This window comes from Lissotriton vulgaris, chromosome 8 (assembly GCF_964263255.1).
Source record: "Lissotriton vulgaris chromosome 8, aLisVul1.2, whole genome shotgun sequence".
NCBI classification, from domain to species: Eukaryota; Metazoa; Chordata; class Amphibia; order Caudata; family Salamandridae; genus Lissotriton; species Lissotriton vulgaris.
Window position 1 is genome coordinate 164323241 of NC_141696.1, and position 16430 is coordinate 164339670.

Consider the following 16430-nt stretch of genomic DNA (forward strand, 5'->3'; position numbering starts at 1 on the left):
TTTATTGCAGATTCATGAACAAACATTGAAATAATTCGACCTTCCCGTCCCTGATCATCATAAGGCACAGTTCAGTAATAAAACTTCACACAGCCATTTAGCCCACATCCAGGAGGCCGGGCGGCGTTCGTGTCCAATCCGTTAACGATGTCGAGGAAACCACCTCACAGAGGTATCCGGTCAACAACATAATTCAGTATCTGCTTTTCTGTAACTCCTAACACCCTCCCCCATACACTCATCCGAATACAGCGTTCCATGAATGGTGAATAATGTAAATGTAAGCGCAACTCGCTCCATCCAGTCGTACTTCGGAACTCCCCTGTTCTAGGTTTCCTAATCTTCCACAATGAACTAATCTATGCATTAGCCGAGGATCCGTTCCACGTGCGCTCCTTCATTCGTCCATAACCAAGTCTAACTTCTGCTGAAATCCTTCCTCTATCTGTATCGGATCCCTACTAACCCTCCCCTTATCCCTCCCCCACCGCAACTGCTGCTGATGTGGGCCATAATCATGAATTCTCAATCAAGACTTCGCTACTTGGGGGATCCATACATACATATATTTGTGTCCATGGAACCTCCTACCCAGACCATCCCTTAGTCTTCATCCTCTGTCAAATAGTCCTTTAGAGCCTGCACTATTGCCTCCCAGGCCCTCGCCATCTCTAGGCCCTTCACATTTGCTGTACGAGCGGCTTGCCGTAACCTTACCATACTTTCACTCCTGGACCATTTCTGCAATTCATTCATCCACCTCCTGGCTGATGGGCCCTCCTTTGACTTCCAGTACCAAGTGATCTCTCTCTGGGCCAGTATAAGTCCTAAGTCAATGAATTTACTTGTGATTTTCGTCTTGGTCGTGTGAGGGAACCAGAGCAGCAGACATGTCGCCATGTCGTACTCCACCTGTCGATCAGTGACTGCGTTAAGAAGCTCCCCCACCTCCGACCAATACGTCCCCAGTTTCGGGCAGCCCCATAGTAAATGGTTCAACTCCACCTCAGGTGTCAAGCATCTCGGACATGCTGCGTCCTGAACCCGTAAATACCTCTGTATCTTCCCCGGGGTCAAATAGGCCCTATGTATTACAAAGAAATGCACTTGCTGAAAGCGGGCATTCCTGCATTCCTTCCACGTTCTCTTCAAAATGTGTCCCCAGATCGTATCCGGTATAGGTTTTCCTATGCTCTCTTCCCATTTTTCTTTCAGGGCTGTGAGCGGCTCCAGTCCCTCGTGCAACATTCTAGAGTGGAGGCAGGTAACCGCCTTAATTGTACCCGCAGCCATTACTACATATTGACAGGCCATAGTTGTGCTGGGTTCTGCTAACCCCTCCCTTCAGTGCTTCTGCATCGCCGCAATCACCGCCGCGTGTAATAGGAAACTCCCATCCGGGACTCCAAACTGATCTTGGAGCACTCTAAAGGGCACCAACACCCCATCAATATACAGGTCTCCCACCACCTGAAGGCCCAAATCCTCCCATTCCAGTAAAGGAGACCAGTCTCCTCCATGTGGTGGCGCTGTCAGCATCCCCAGGGGAATCTCCGGTGCATACGGGCGCGCTGCCTTCGCTCTCTTTAAGCTCCTACGCCAGCACAACCGCAGAGTCCTCTCCTCCGTGGTTAGGCACCTTAACTCTAACTTCTGTTGTATGATTATATATGATAGGATATGCCTCTGAATGCCTGTCCCTCTGTCTTGGTCTGGGCCTCTAAACTCTTTAGCAATGTTTTGTGTTAGTATCTGTAGCTGTGCCGCCAGATAATATAACTCGAAATCAGGGACAGCCATCCCTCCCTCAAGCTTGGGTCTCATCAATTTATTCAGTGCCACCCTACGCCTCCCATGTTCCCAAAGGAAACCAGTTGTCAGTGTCCTCAATTCTTTAAAAAGCCGCTGGGGGATCCACACCGGCAATGTGCGAAAATAGTAGAGCAACCGGGGCAAAGCCACCATTTTTAGCAGTGCTACCAGGCCCTGCACCGAGAGGGGAGGGATGCCCAAAAGGTCATGCATCCCCTCAAAGCCGTACTACAGCGTCCTATGTTTCCTTCTAGCATATCTGTAGCCTCGTGATATATGCGGACCCCTAAATAAGTAAAGCATGACCCTTCCCAGATGACATCTACTGTTAGAGGTGGACGGGGCATATTCATCCGCAACGGAAAAACACATGTCTTATTCCAATTTACCTTAAGGCCCGATAGTCTTCCAAAACACGACAGCATTGCAACTGCACCCTCTAGCGCCATTCCTGTATATTCCAGGTACAGCAACAAATCCTCCGCATACAATGAGATATGATGCGACTCCCCACCATTTACGATCCCATTGTACACCACCCCAAAACGCGGCTGAGCCGCTAGTGGTTCTATTGCCAGCGCAAATAACAGTGGAGAGAGCGAGCATCCCTGCCTCGCCCCCCTACGCACCGGGTAGTCGGAGGATTTCACAGGACCCAATCTCACCCTGGCCGTCGGGAAATAGTAGAGAACCCTCGTCCAGCGCCCAAATCTTTCACCTAAGCCGAACTTCTCCAGTACTTTATCAAGGTACAACCATTCTAGGCTGTCGAAAGCTTTCTCAATATCAACAGACAACACTGCCAGCATTTGGTCTGGCTCTATAGTACTCAGACTAGACGACGGATATTCATTGAGGTGTTCCTAGTGGGAATGAACCCGGCTTGGTCTGTATGAATTAGTGCGGTCATGTGCGGCAACAGTCTAGTGGCAAAAATACGACTTAAAATTTTGTAGTCCACCGTCAGCATGGATAGCGGTCTATATGATGTGACGTCGGTAGCCTCCCTACCAGGTTTCAGCAACGGGACCACCAGCGCCTCTCTCATCGATTGAGGTAGGCGCCCCCGCTCCAAAGCTTCAGAATATACTTCCAACAGCCTGGGCGCCAAGACATCGATATATATCGCATAGAATTCGATCGGTAGGCCATCCACCCCTGGCGTCTTGTTCCTAGCCATCTGCTTGATGGCTACTCTAATCTCCAACATCGTGATATCACCGCCCAATTCCTTTGTGGTATCCTCATCTAGTACCGGGAGTTGAACGCCCGCCAGAAAGTTCTCAATATCAGAGGCTTTGGCTTCAATTGACTCTCATACAAAGTTGTGTAATAATTCAAGAAGCACGACAAGACTGCAGCCTGCGAATAAACCACCTCTCCCGTCACCTCCCGTATGCTCATGATTGGGCTCTCTCTAGGCTCCGGATTCGCAAGTTTCACCAGCAGCGAACCCACCTTGTCTCCTTCTGCATGCACCTTGGTAGTAAACAACTTATAGTCATAACACCGCAACCGTTCCGTTTCTCTCGCAACCAGTTCCCTTGCTTCCTGCAACCGGGTCTGTAATTCCGGTCGCTCAGGCCTTTGCTGTTCTAAGTCCCTCAGTGCCCATTCCGCTTTCCCCACATCAGCCAGGACTGTGGTTCTCTCATTCGAAAACTTGCCAATGCTGAGGCCCCTCACCACGACGTTCAGGGCATCCCACTCCACTGACCTAGTAGTGGCCGTGCCTCCATTTTCGCCAAAATAATGCTCAATACCCTGACGGATAGTATCACTGAACACCTGGTCCTCCAATGTATCAGACCGAAACCTCCATGTGGGAACGGCTGATCTCACTCGCTGCCACTGAACAGATATCAACAAAGGATTATGATCTGATATGGTTCTGGCTAAATATTCTGTGTGTGTTGTCATGGCAGGTACAGGTCCACTACATAGTATAGAATCTATTTGCATATGTAAAGCATGTATTGCTGAGAAAAAGGAATAGTCCCTGAAGTCAGGATGTTGCTCTTGCCATACATCGATAAGGCCCCATCTCACTTGCCAGTCCTTCCTATATTTAGCTAGGTTGTATGTCTAAACCACTACTGCCTAAACCACGATTGTCTTAACCACGTAAGCCTAACCACGATCTATTTATAACCACTACCTTTTTAAACACGACTTCCTAAACCACGAAATTAAACATCTCGTGTTTGGCCATTAGATGGCACTATTGTATTTGCAATACTTCTTGCATAAACCTTTTTTTTTTTTTTAACTGTTCTAAATGTTATATTTTAAAAAAAATTTAACAACGCATACCATTATTTATTTATTTTTAATGTATCCTTTTTTTGGGGGGAGACCCCCCCAGCCCCCCCAATCTTACCTTAATTATGAGGAGTGACGTTATACAGGACACGTTATACTTCGTTGTTCAGCCTTTCGTTGTTCCGTCCGACGTTGTTCTTTATTCTTCGTTATTCTCCCCTCGTTGTTCAGGTGAGTCGTGGTTAAATCATCGTGGTTTAGGATGTTTCCCATTTAGCTAGTCTGCGCACTGGGGAGTCGGTCAGTGGTGGGTGTTTTCTATCCAGCAACACATCTGTAATGGAATTGAAGTCCCCCCCCCCAGTATTACAGGACCTGCCAAAAAGTGAGCCAACGAACCAGTTAATCCATCGAAAAAGCGAGCCTGAGCCATATTGGGAGCATACACACTACATAAAACCACATCACGGCCATACAGCCTCCCCTCCACCACTACAAATCTACCTTCTAGGTCTACCAGATGGTTCGTGGCCTGAAAAGGGACTCCCGCTCTCACCCATACCAACGCTCCCCTGGCAAATGCTGAGTAGGTCGTGCCAAAGACCTGGCCATGCCACCTCCTCTGCAGAGCAGTACATTCCTGCTTGGTGAGATGAGATTCTTGCAGCAGCGCTATGCCACGCCTCACCAGATATGCATGTACCTTATAACGCCTTGACATTGTTCGAAGTCCACGGACGTTCCATGTAAGACACTTCAAATTAGGTAACGTCCCCATTGTAGCCATCTCTCAACCGCCCCAACAGTATCTCTCGACTACCCACATCATTGCAGCACAACCCCACACTCAAAACTCCCCTACAAACTCCCATAACCCCCCTCCCCAGAACAGGACCTGATAACACTTTGTCAGTCCCCTCCAAACTTCCAACACAGCACACATTCTTCTATTCTGTAGTCGGCGCTACAGATGATCTTAAGGGCAATAGGAGGGTGGTTCAGAGCCAACCGGGGGCGGGCCGCGCCTCACCCCTAGCCCAAGATCCCGTATAATGGACCGTCACAGTACCTGCAACTCTGTAGTTTATCAGGGTCAACAATCCCACCAGAGCCAGTTATCAGTGGTCCACCCACGGCGCTGTCACTCATTAAAAATCCCATCTGCCGTTTGGGGGGTGACCAATGGCCCTCCAGCGCTATCTGCGTCCGAGAGTTCTCCACCAGATTTTCCTCCTCCATCTTCAGATTCCGAGCCCACCGACTGCCCTTCTTGTTGTGAGCCCGTTATCACTGCTGTCGCCACCAGAGCTCCTTTTCTGTCCGCTGCCATTTAGCCATCCTGCATCGTTTTCTGGAGTTTGTTTCGCTTGCGGATGCGTTGTGATTTGCGCACCTGGACAGGTTTCTGCCTTTCTCTGTCCCCTCTACCTCTGCGGTCCGTGCCAGCCCTGTATGATTCAAGCCAAGTCCATGTTTCTTCGGGGGTCTGAAAGAAATGTGTCGACCCGTCCATAATCACTCGCAGCTTAGCTGGGAAGAACAAGGAATATTGTATACCTTCATCCCTCAGTTCTTTTTTCACAGCCAAGTAAGAGGCCCTACATTTTTGGACTTCCTGTGTATAGTCCGGAAATCTCGTTACTGCACTATTGTCCACCTGGAAAGGACCCGTCGAACGCGCTCTTTGTATCAACAGATCTCTGTCTTTGAAATGCAATACCTTGACCACCACTGGCTGAGCCGGGCGGCCCGGTAAAGGCTGTCGGGCTGGAACCCTATGTGCCCGTTCCAAAGAGAAGAAGGGGGACAGGCCCTCTGGAGCCATGACCGTTTTGAACCAGTTCTCCATGTAAGTGACTGAGTCATCCCCTTCAGATTTTTCAGGCAGGCCTACTACCCGTACGTTGTTCCTCCTGTTACGGCTTTCGGAATCTTCTGCCCCCTTTTCCAGGGTCGCCAAGCGATAAAGTATATCATTCAACCTATGCTCTGCCGTCACCACCGCAGGCTTGAGTTCCTGAAGCAGTAGTTCATTTTCTTTCACTCTATCAGCTAGCTTTGAGTGATCCGCCCTCAAGAGACCCAGTCTTGTGGTGACCTGCGCAATATCCTGATATAGGGACTGTGAGAAGTTGGCCCGATATGCAGCGTTCGCTATTCTAGCGACTGCTATGTATCGTTCCAAACGACCCTTATGATGATTGGTTGTAAGTCAACCTATAGACCAGCTATCCTAGTAGCGTGGATACGAGCAGTCTAAGGCTAAAGACTCAAGAGGGCGTGTTAAGCCAGCTGTTTACCACACATGTATCCCTTGAACACCCAGTGAAAGGACACCACACAAGTGTTATGAAAATAAACAGGATATTTATTAGGATTCACAACAGCCCTGTACTCTTTATGAGGACAGGGTACGAAGCACAAACCAAATCTCTTAGGAAAATACTTCAAGTGCACAATTAACACAAGTGTCCGAGGACACGGAAAGTTTAGAGGTCTCGGGCGGACCCGATAAGGCAAGTCGGAAGCGAGGGACTCAGGACCCTAGAGTAAGGAGGCTATGCAGGCACCGAAATGCCGAGTTACCTAGCCACGAGGGCTGCGGCTGCACAAGTCTTACAGGCGTCGGGGGTCTTCGCTGACGAGCCAGGAGCCGGAAGAAAAGGAGTTGCTGGCCGGCGACCAGTGATGAATAGTTCGTAGAGATCCAAGCCTGGATCAGAGATCGATGACACCTGAAAGCAGAGGGGACCAAGTTCGTACTGCTAGCCAGTAGTCAGAGGGTACCAGGAGGGCACCGGTTGGCCGTTACCTCGACCAGGTGAGTGGGCGACGCTAGGCTCTGCAGTCTCACGGACCAGGAGGCGTTGTCGGCGACCAGGATGGAGGTGCGAGCTGTCCCACGAAGGATGATGCTGTCGGCGTCGCTGGGCCCAGGATTTGGGGCAACAAGCCTTGGCAGATCTCAGGGCCACGTGGTAGGCCTAAGATGGCGTCTTGAATGGACCAGGAGGGTCCGGGGTGCTCCTCTCGGAAAAGGGAGCAAGGGCCGGTCTGGAGCAACCAGACCAGCAGCGTTGTTTGTCGGTTGTCGTCAAGGAAGGGCACAAGCCAGCGGCTAGTGACCGGACAACGTGTTGAGCAGCGAGCAGAAGGGCCCCACGCAGATCGTGGAGATGCTGGGAGGCTGCACTTCAGTGCTGGAGCGGCTCAGGGTCGGGGCTTCTCGGACCCCAGAGCACTCACCAGGGAATTACTTCGATGGTCGTGCTGGTTAAGAGCGTGCAGGTTCTGATGATGGCCGGTCCCTCGAGGTCTCGTCGCACCCACAGATCACAGCTGGGCTGATGACGTGGGTAGAGGTCAGAGGTGCCAGGGAAGCCGGTTCTCGTCGAGCTGGGCCGTCGGATTCCTTGAGGAAGGACTTGCAGCAAACCGCAGAGTTCTTAGATGGTGCCCGCTGATGCAGGGTGACTACTCCTTAGTCACAAGGGAGAAATCTTGAGAAGAGTCTCGAATGTCCTTTCGTAGAAAGTAGTTCTTGATTCAAAGATGATCTAATTTGGAAGGGTCCCAGCTCCGGCCTTTATCCTAAAGAAAGGGGTGGGTACATGACTAGGTCCTGCCCTAAGGGTGGGACCAGGAAGGGGGGTAGTTACACCCCTCTCCCCTGCCGGACTTTCCCCAGGCCAGGGCTGGCGCCCCTGGAACTGGTTCTGACCGGCAGATGCGTAGTGAGCACCGGGGTGCCACTCCGCAGTCACCTTCTCGCAAAAGCCCTACCTACCCAGAATACACAAACCCTGTCTGGGACGGTGCGAACACCGCCCTCGACAGGAAACCCTTTGTCCAAGCGCTCCTCGCTGGAAGGACTCCCAGCAGCAGGAGGTCAGACTCGTGTCTGTGGTGGCAGCATCCATTTTGTGGAGCTGAGGCTTTAGTTAACTTTAACCGGGGTTCACAGTTACGTAAATGTCGTGTCCCTCTAGAAGGGCGGAATGCTAACCTCGTCGCCAGAATTGGTGAGAGGGCAGCATCCCGATTCGTATGACACCTTACTCGACATGCCTTGATAACGCGACACCGAAGTTACCGATGTGGTACGCGTTATCATGGAACAGCCATTGGGTCTTGATTCCGCAAGCTGCAACCGGGCTCGGCTCGGGCCAGAACCTAGTTCACACGAGCCCACGCACTCTGCCTTCAGGATTGTCAAGGCCTGCCATAGGAGTGACTGATAGGAACTCGGTGTCCATTGTATGGTTAGATATAGAGCTACTATACCTAAAGCAAAGGGTGATTACACGACTTTGCCCCAGCTGTCATGCAGCCAGTTGTGTCAAATTTAAGAGGCCAGCCAGGGGTGGCACAATACATGCTGCAGCCCCTGGCGGCCCTGGGTACACCTATGCCCTGAGTTACAGGGTCTGATAAGGTGGCCCAGTACCAATTGGTAAATGCACCTAGGGTACATATCGTAATTTAGAAAGAGAACAGCCAGGCTGTGGGTCTGATTAGCAGGCCCACAGCCAGAGAAAGTCGTAAACCAGTGAAACAAAAGCAAAAAATCTGGGTGATCATAGGATTGCAGACCCTACTCTCCTACAGGGACTCCTTGGTCGCTGTTATGGCTTCTAGTATCCCATCCAACCATTTATTCAGTCTTTGCTCCTGCGCTGTTCCCTCTGGGTCGGTCTGAGCAGTACGGTCCATTTCCAGCCCTTTCGCCTGATCTTGCCCCTGTTTCATTTTCAGCTCTCGGCTATTCGCGGCCATCTTGGTCGCCAAAATTACCGTTTCCGTTACACTTGCATGCAGTTCGCCTGACCTCCTTCCCTACTCGAAGGCCAGATCGGTAACTCTCCAGATAGGTTTCTGCGGCGACCTTGTCCCCCCTTCAGCTCTGCGTACCACTTCAAGGATCTGATTCATCCGCAAACCTCGGCTTCTCCCACCGCTCCACCGTCGGAGGGGCGATCCCCTTTCAAGCTTCCGGGATACACGTGGATCAGATCGTTTTCGCTTCTCATAATCTATCTCTTCTTACCAGCCATGGTCACTTTGTAACAGTGCTATACCTGCCACTGGAACCCGGTGGTAGGTCGTTATGGCATTCCAGGTGCGCTCATCCAGTACTCCGCATCCACGTCCAAAATGGCCGTTCATGGTCGGACGTGTCCTTTTCCGGTGGCTCGTCTAACACCCCCAAAAGTCCTTCATTTCTCTCAAACAGGGAGTCAGCGGCTCGCGAGCCCTCCTCTTTCTGGTGGTCCTCTTCTATGTGCCATCTGCACCTCCTAAAATCAATGGCCCGGTGGGTCCCCGTACAGTAGCACTGTAGTATCAATGCAAGGGCGGGAGTGCCAATTAGGTGCGGTGGTACCGGTAAATAACTGCTCGTCGTTGCCCAGGGAGCTAGCCTGTGTGATCCTAGGATGCCGCCTTTCTTCTTCGACGATCTATTTGCGTCCCCACTCGGTCCGATCACGCCACGCCAAAGAGCCGCTTCAAGTCGCTAGTCTGGTTATCGGGCGCCGGCCCGTGTCACTGCATATATCGGGGTGGACCTCTCAGCGTCCCCTCTGCCTTCAGCTTATCATGAACTTCTGCCATCCGCAGCACCTCAAAGGGGTGCGAAGTTTGTTGAGGTCTCGGCGTGGAGCCGCTTACCGCCTATGAGTACGGAGTGGCTGCTCCAGGTGATCACACACCTGTGTACCCCCGAGAACGGTGCTCCTCACAGCCGCTCTTCGGCAATCCGCAGTCAGCTCCTACTCAGCGGCTGCTGTCTCGGACCGCACTCAGGAATCGAGGTCTTCCTCTCGCGACCGCCATCTTAGGTAGCAGATGTCGCACCAGCATTCCCGGTACTTCGAGACTGCGGGGGTTCCGTCCGTACTCGACCCCTTCCTTCAGCCTCTGTGTGGCATGGTCCCCGCTCCGCCCGCCCTTTCAGCTACTTTCCTCGTCTTTTTGCGCTCTTACGGCTCTCCGCTCCTCTCCATTCATTCTCCCCGATTCGGGGCTGCCGCCATCTTGTGCTTAGATCGCAACACCTCCAGCTTCGAGATCGGCTCTCCTCGCACCGTTTGGGTCTCCGCTTCGCCGAAAGTGTGTTCCCCAGCTACCCCCGGTGTTCCAGGCAGAGCACCTGTACCGTTAACGGAACTTAGGCAAGATTTATCAGGAGAAATTGCGGGATCGGGCGCGGAGCTACAGGCTCACGCCGCCATACCAATCGGCGTCCAAGCCACGCCCCCCAGCTTTAGCCATCTTGTTAGTGCACTTCCATTCACTGTCAGGTAGCCATAGGCCAAGATGAAGTGGGTGGGCTGGGTGGGGGTAGCATTATTTTCCATTACTCTATCTCCCATCAGGCTCTGTCCTACACACACTCTTCCCACCCAGAGAAAACTGAGCACATGGCTGAATGTTTTCTTGATAGTGATTGGAAATGGATTATCAAGATGTGTGACACTTGTGCCTGGTGTCTGAGGTGGCCACAAATCCCAACAGGACCTTGTGGTCCACACACCAGTCCCCAGTGTCAGCCATCTTGGCAACACATTGCCACTCACTGTCAAGAAAACAGAGTCCCAGGTAAGCTATTTGGGATGGGTAGGAAGGTGTGTGGAGGTCAGAGCCTGCTGGGAGATGTAGTCAGGGCAAACACTCCTCCTCCCAACCAGTACAAACATCTCATCTGGGCCAATGGCTACCTGACAGTGCATGGAAGTGTACTAACAAGATGGCTAACACAGTTGCATGATGTGTGGTGCACAGAGCATTGATGAGAGTTGGCTTAAAGTTCGACACCATGCACCAGTGTCAGCCACCTTCCAAGTATACTTCCCTTCACTGTGAGACAAGCAGAAGCACAGAGGAGTTAGCAGGGCAGGGTGTGGGGATGAGTATTAGCAATGGCTACAACTACCATTAGGCCTGTGCCCACACCCACCTTCCCAGCCATCCCAAATAGCCTACCCGTGACTCAGCTTTCCTGAGAGTGAGTGAAAATGTGCTGGCAAGAAGTCTGACACTGGTGCCAGGTGTCTGATTTGACCAGAGCTCCCATTAAGGCCTTGTGCTCCAAACACCAGTCAACAATGTCAGCCATCTTGCCAGTACTTTTCCACTCACTGTCAGGACATCAGAGTTCCAGTGGGGCTGTTTGGGCTGTGTCGGAGGAGGAGTGTTTGCTTTGACTACTACACCCATCAAGCTGGTGCCCACACCCACCTGCCCAGCCATCCCAACCAGCCTACCTGTAACTCAGATTTCCTGAGAGAGTGAAACTGTGCTGGCGAGATGGCTGACGCTGGTGACTGGTGTTTGGAGCACAAAGCCTTGCTGTGAGCTTTTAAGAAGTATGTAGATGTAGGAATTTAACACATTTTCATTTTAATTGCAGGTGTGTTGTTTGTTAATATGACATACACATCACATGCTCATTTACTCTAGTTTTTTTAAACTTTAAAAACAGTCATTTGTATCACTGTATCCTTTACAGTGATGTCTGTGGAGGTTTAATTGGTAACTTTGTTTGAATGTGGAGTAGGTATTTACCAGACTCTGGTGCTTCTGTGAGTCCATAGACATTCTCCGGTGGAAGGATGGCACGCACCTTCAACTCCCAGAAAGTGAAGTGCACAGGTTGTGCAGGAGGGCCAACCCCAGTCTGCTGGCTTTGAGTGGGTTCCCTGCCATCAGTTTCTTGACCCTCCTTTGCACATCATAGTACCTGTTCCTGATATCATCCACTGTGCACACAACACATGTTTCAGCGTTAACTTTGTTCTCACAAACACACACTCTTTTTCTTATTCACACTCACCCTCACCTTCATACTCAGCCTCAGCTTCACTTTCACACTCACCTCCACCATGGCCCCAAGGAAGCAGCCAAGGTTCACAGACCAAGAACTATGAATCCACTTTTCTTCAAGATTCGCAAAAATGTGTCCTTCCAACTCCTACTTCCACAAACAGGTGCGTGTAACTGTGTGCTTCATTTGTAATTGAAATTGTGCTAGTGCTCAAAGCTCTGCTCTGAAACACATGACTAGTGCAATTAAATACGTGTGTTCAGAATTCCAATGTTGTGTATTCTTAAATCCACCTAATGTATCTTTAATTCGCTAACAGACACCATATTCGCTTTTATCTCACTTCTGCATGTCCCTGCTTTCTTCCTTTGTGACAGTGTGTATGTCTTTCTCTTCCTCTGTCTTTCCGCTTTTTAAATGTTTTCCTCTATTACACTCTGTAAATGTCTAATGCAGTTAAATAAGCGGCGGCCCCAGAAACAAGTTCTGGTGCCCCGCAACGGAAACCACCAGTACAAATTAAGCAGTGGTGTAATTCTGTGCAGCCTAGTCATGCAGAATTACTGCACAATTGAACATAATTACACAAAAAGCTTCTTGCAGTGAAATAAGAATTTTGAGTTGATTTCAGCTGCTCAGATTCAAAACACTGCCACTCACATTCGGATTTGTAGTTTTGCCCTTACAAATGACCTGAACAGTCCCCTCAGATAGAAAATCTACCTGGAATGTTTGTTGACCAAAGGAATTTCCTCTCTCATTCAAAATACTGCCATTCTTGTTTAAATTTGCAGTTTAATTCAGAAAAATTACTGGAACTGTGCGTTCGAGTAAAACATCTACCTGCAAAGCTGCTCTCAGTAACAATTTCCTGAATGGTACATCTTGCGTTGCAATTTCTCCCTGAAATGATAAAGTGTGGCATAATAGCATAATGTGGGTAATTTTGTGTTATGCAAAATTACCCAAATTACCCCAATTTCTCTGCGTAATATAAAATGTTGCCCAGGTCTGCTTCTAATTGAAGATTAGACTTTCCACCCCTCCATCGAAGGATGACTGTGAAAAACACTGGTGCTGTCCCCCCACGTTGAACATAGTCCTGTATGCCCCGCCAAGTCCATCTTGAGTATATTCACCATTTCAAAGTGGCATGCATCATTCATAAAGCCATCTTTCTTGACCTCCCATGCTAGCTTAAGGATAAAGTACACCTTTGCAGGTACAGTCCACATACCTATGATCAGAATCTTATCTGTGAACCAAGTCGCCATTCGACATTAGAAAAGACAGTATTCGACAGGGATTCCTGGGATGATTTCTGCACACAGTGACCTGCATACGAGCACAGGAATGTATGCAGAAGACTAGCCCTTCCAGATGTGAACCATCCGGGGTGCTTGTTTCCCTACTTCTGTGTGTTAAAGCAATTGAGTGAGTTTACATCCTTGAGACAGTGAAACAAATTCCAAGACAAATGGATAACACTAGAGGTAGCCGCGAACAGTCATAGCACACCGCTGGTCTGCGATAATGCATACGGGATCCTGACCTCACAACTCCAGGGAGCCGTTTCACAGAACTAATCTGAGACCAAATCCTAAACTTACTACTTTTGGTATTCACAGAAGGCATTTAGTAGTACTAAAGTTAGGATTTTGTCTTAAATTAGAATTTTGTCTTAAAACCAAAACTTAAGACACACTTAAGTTTAACTTAAGTTTACTTTACTACTACTAAATGCCTTCTGTGAATACCAAAAGTAGTAGCTTTAGGATTTTGTCTCAGATTAATTCTGTGAATTAGCCCCCAGATGTTTCATTGGAGCTCATTACCTTTGGAATTATTAGACCCTGAATTGATTTGAGCTTATAGCAGGCACCAGGCCCTTTTAAACAGTTAAGTTACTTTACAAGGTCCATTGGATCAAATTTGCAATAATTAAAATTATCTTAACGTGGATAGACCCAGTGTACTGGAAGAAGAGCCTCATTGTGACTGAAAAGTGGGCACTGGACTACAATAAATAACTGATTTAAAGATGCAGGTTCCTGTGCCAATGGGTATGAAACTACCCCCAGCCTACTGGAAGAGATGGTAGTAAAAATAAAAAAATGCCTGGTATGAAGTACAGCAAAGAATGGAGCCACGACTGGGGGAGAGTATACCATGCTACCTAGTGCACAAACTATTTGTAAACAACACAACAGAACGGAAAGGTGTACAATTTGAGACTGGGAAAGACTGGAGTTTCTGGATTGGGAATTTGATGATCTGAAAAAGCCAAAATGGTTGAGGTCATTACATTGCATGATGTACATGAAGAACTAGTCTTTCTCCAAGAGGTTCTGGTCGTGTTTTCTTAAGTAGCTCCAACATCTCCAATTTGGGGAACAATGACAGAGCTGTGAGGCTGCCCTGGAAAAATAATCCACCTATATCACACCCTGACTACAAGGGTTTCCTGTAACACAGATAAACTCAGGGAAAATGGGTGCACAAGATATTAACTGAATCACTGCGTCGGAAGATGGCTAAATGGAAGTGCGATGTGGTACATTGAGGTTAGTGGCGGAAAACTAGAGAATTGAGAGATAGTCATCGGAAGGCCCATGCTGGAATAATATGAGCTATCTAGTTTCCTGAATGTGATCTACAAGACAGAGGGCTAGGTGATAAGGTGGTTCAGATGATTCAAAGACCACCAATCCTGATCAGGGAAACATGGTCACCTAGATAAAATAGACTTCAGTGTCTAGAATACACGAGCTGCTGTCCAACGTGTTTTGCAGTGTACAAACACAGCTATTTGTTATTTGACACCTTAACTGCCAAATCCATTGCAGTTTGTAATGTGTTAAAAACTATTATAAACAGTATCAATGTGCTATACAAATTCGGTAAACTTTGTCTGCATAATCACTGTTTATTCAAAGAACTGTATAGATTGAGCTACGAAGATGCTCCCTAGCCATAGCGAAGTATGGAGAGCACTGAGGTGTACGAATCACCCTACAATTCAGTGAACACGTAGGTCAATCAATCAATCAATAAATCAATACATTTATAAAGCGTGCTACTTATCAGCGAGGGTCTCAAGGCGCTGAAGGGAAGGGGGCCCGCTACTGGAGTGGAGGAGTGTGGCTCAAGTGGAGGAGTGTGGCTCAATGGTTAGAGCGGCAGACCCTGATGCAGAGTTCTGGCCTGGGACCAGGGTTCAATTCCCGCCTCGGCGGGTCTTGGGCTCAATTTCCTCGGACCTGTTAATTCTCGCCTCGGTGCCTACTGTAATCATGGGTCCCACGCTGCAACTCTGGGCAATAGCTTGCTTAACCTCCACACCGGCCCCAACAGCGCTAGGATGCCTGGCTTCACCCTGGGGGTGCCCAGGAGTGGACACTTCACAGGGAAAGCCAGGAGGGGTTCCACAGCGGTATGAGTAATAGCGCCAGGAAACCGCTTGGTGACAGTGCGCTCTACAAATACCTTGACATTTACATTTACTGCTCGAATAGCCAGGTCTTGAGGTGTTTCCTGAAGGTCAGATGGTCCTGGGTCAGTCGTAGTTGTGTGGGGAGGGAGTTCCATGTCTTGGCTGCCAGGTAGGAGAATGATCTTCCTCCTGTGGTGGTTCTGCGAATCCGTGGGACGGTGACGAGGACGAGGCTGGCGGAGCGGAGCTGCCGGGTAGGAGTTTAGAACGAGAGGTGGTTGTTGAGGTATTCGGGGCCCATGTCGTGGAGTGCTTTGTGTGAGGAGCCCCAACGTAATCCTCTTGCTGACGGGGAGCCAGTGCAGGTTTCTCAGGTAGGCAGATATGTGGCTGTGGTGAGGGATGTCGAGGATGAGTCATGCAGAGGTGTTCTGTATGCGCTGAAGACGTTTCTGAAGTTTGGATGTGGTTCCTGCATAAAGGGCGTTCCCGTAGTCCAGTCGGCTGGTGACGAGGGCCTGGGTGACCGTCTTTCTGGTTTTGGTGGGGATCCACCGGAAAATCTTTCGAGCAGGAGCAGGGTGTTGAAGCATGAGGATGAGATGGCGTTGACTTGTTGGTCATCGTGAGGGAGGAGTCCAGGATGAATCCCAGGTTGTGTGCGTGATCCGTGGGTGTCAGTGTGGGGCCCAGCGCTGTGGGCCACCAGTAGTCATCCCAGGGGGATGGGGTTTGTCCGAGGATGAGGACCTCCCTCTTGTCTGAGTTCAGTTTCAGCGGACTGAGCTTCATCTATTCTGCGACGTCTTTCATTCCTTCCTGGAGGTTGGTTTTGGCGGTGGCTGGGTCTTTGGTGAGGTAGAGTATCAGCTGGGTGTCGTCGGCGTAGGAGATGATGTTGAGGTTGTGTTTGCGTGCGATGGCGGCGAGGGGGCTCATGTAGATATTGAAGAGGGTTGGGCTGAGCGAGGAGCCTTGGGGTACGCCGCAGATGATCTTGGTGGCCGCAGAGCGTAACGGCGGGAGGCGAACTCTCTGGGTTCTGTTGGAGAGGAACGAGGTGATCCAGTCCAGGGCTTTTCCTTGGATCCCAGTGTT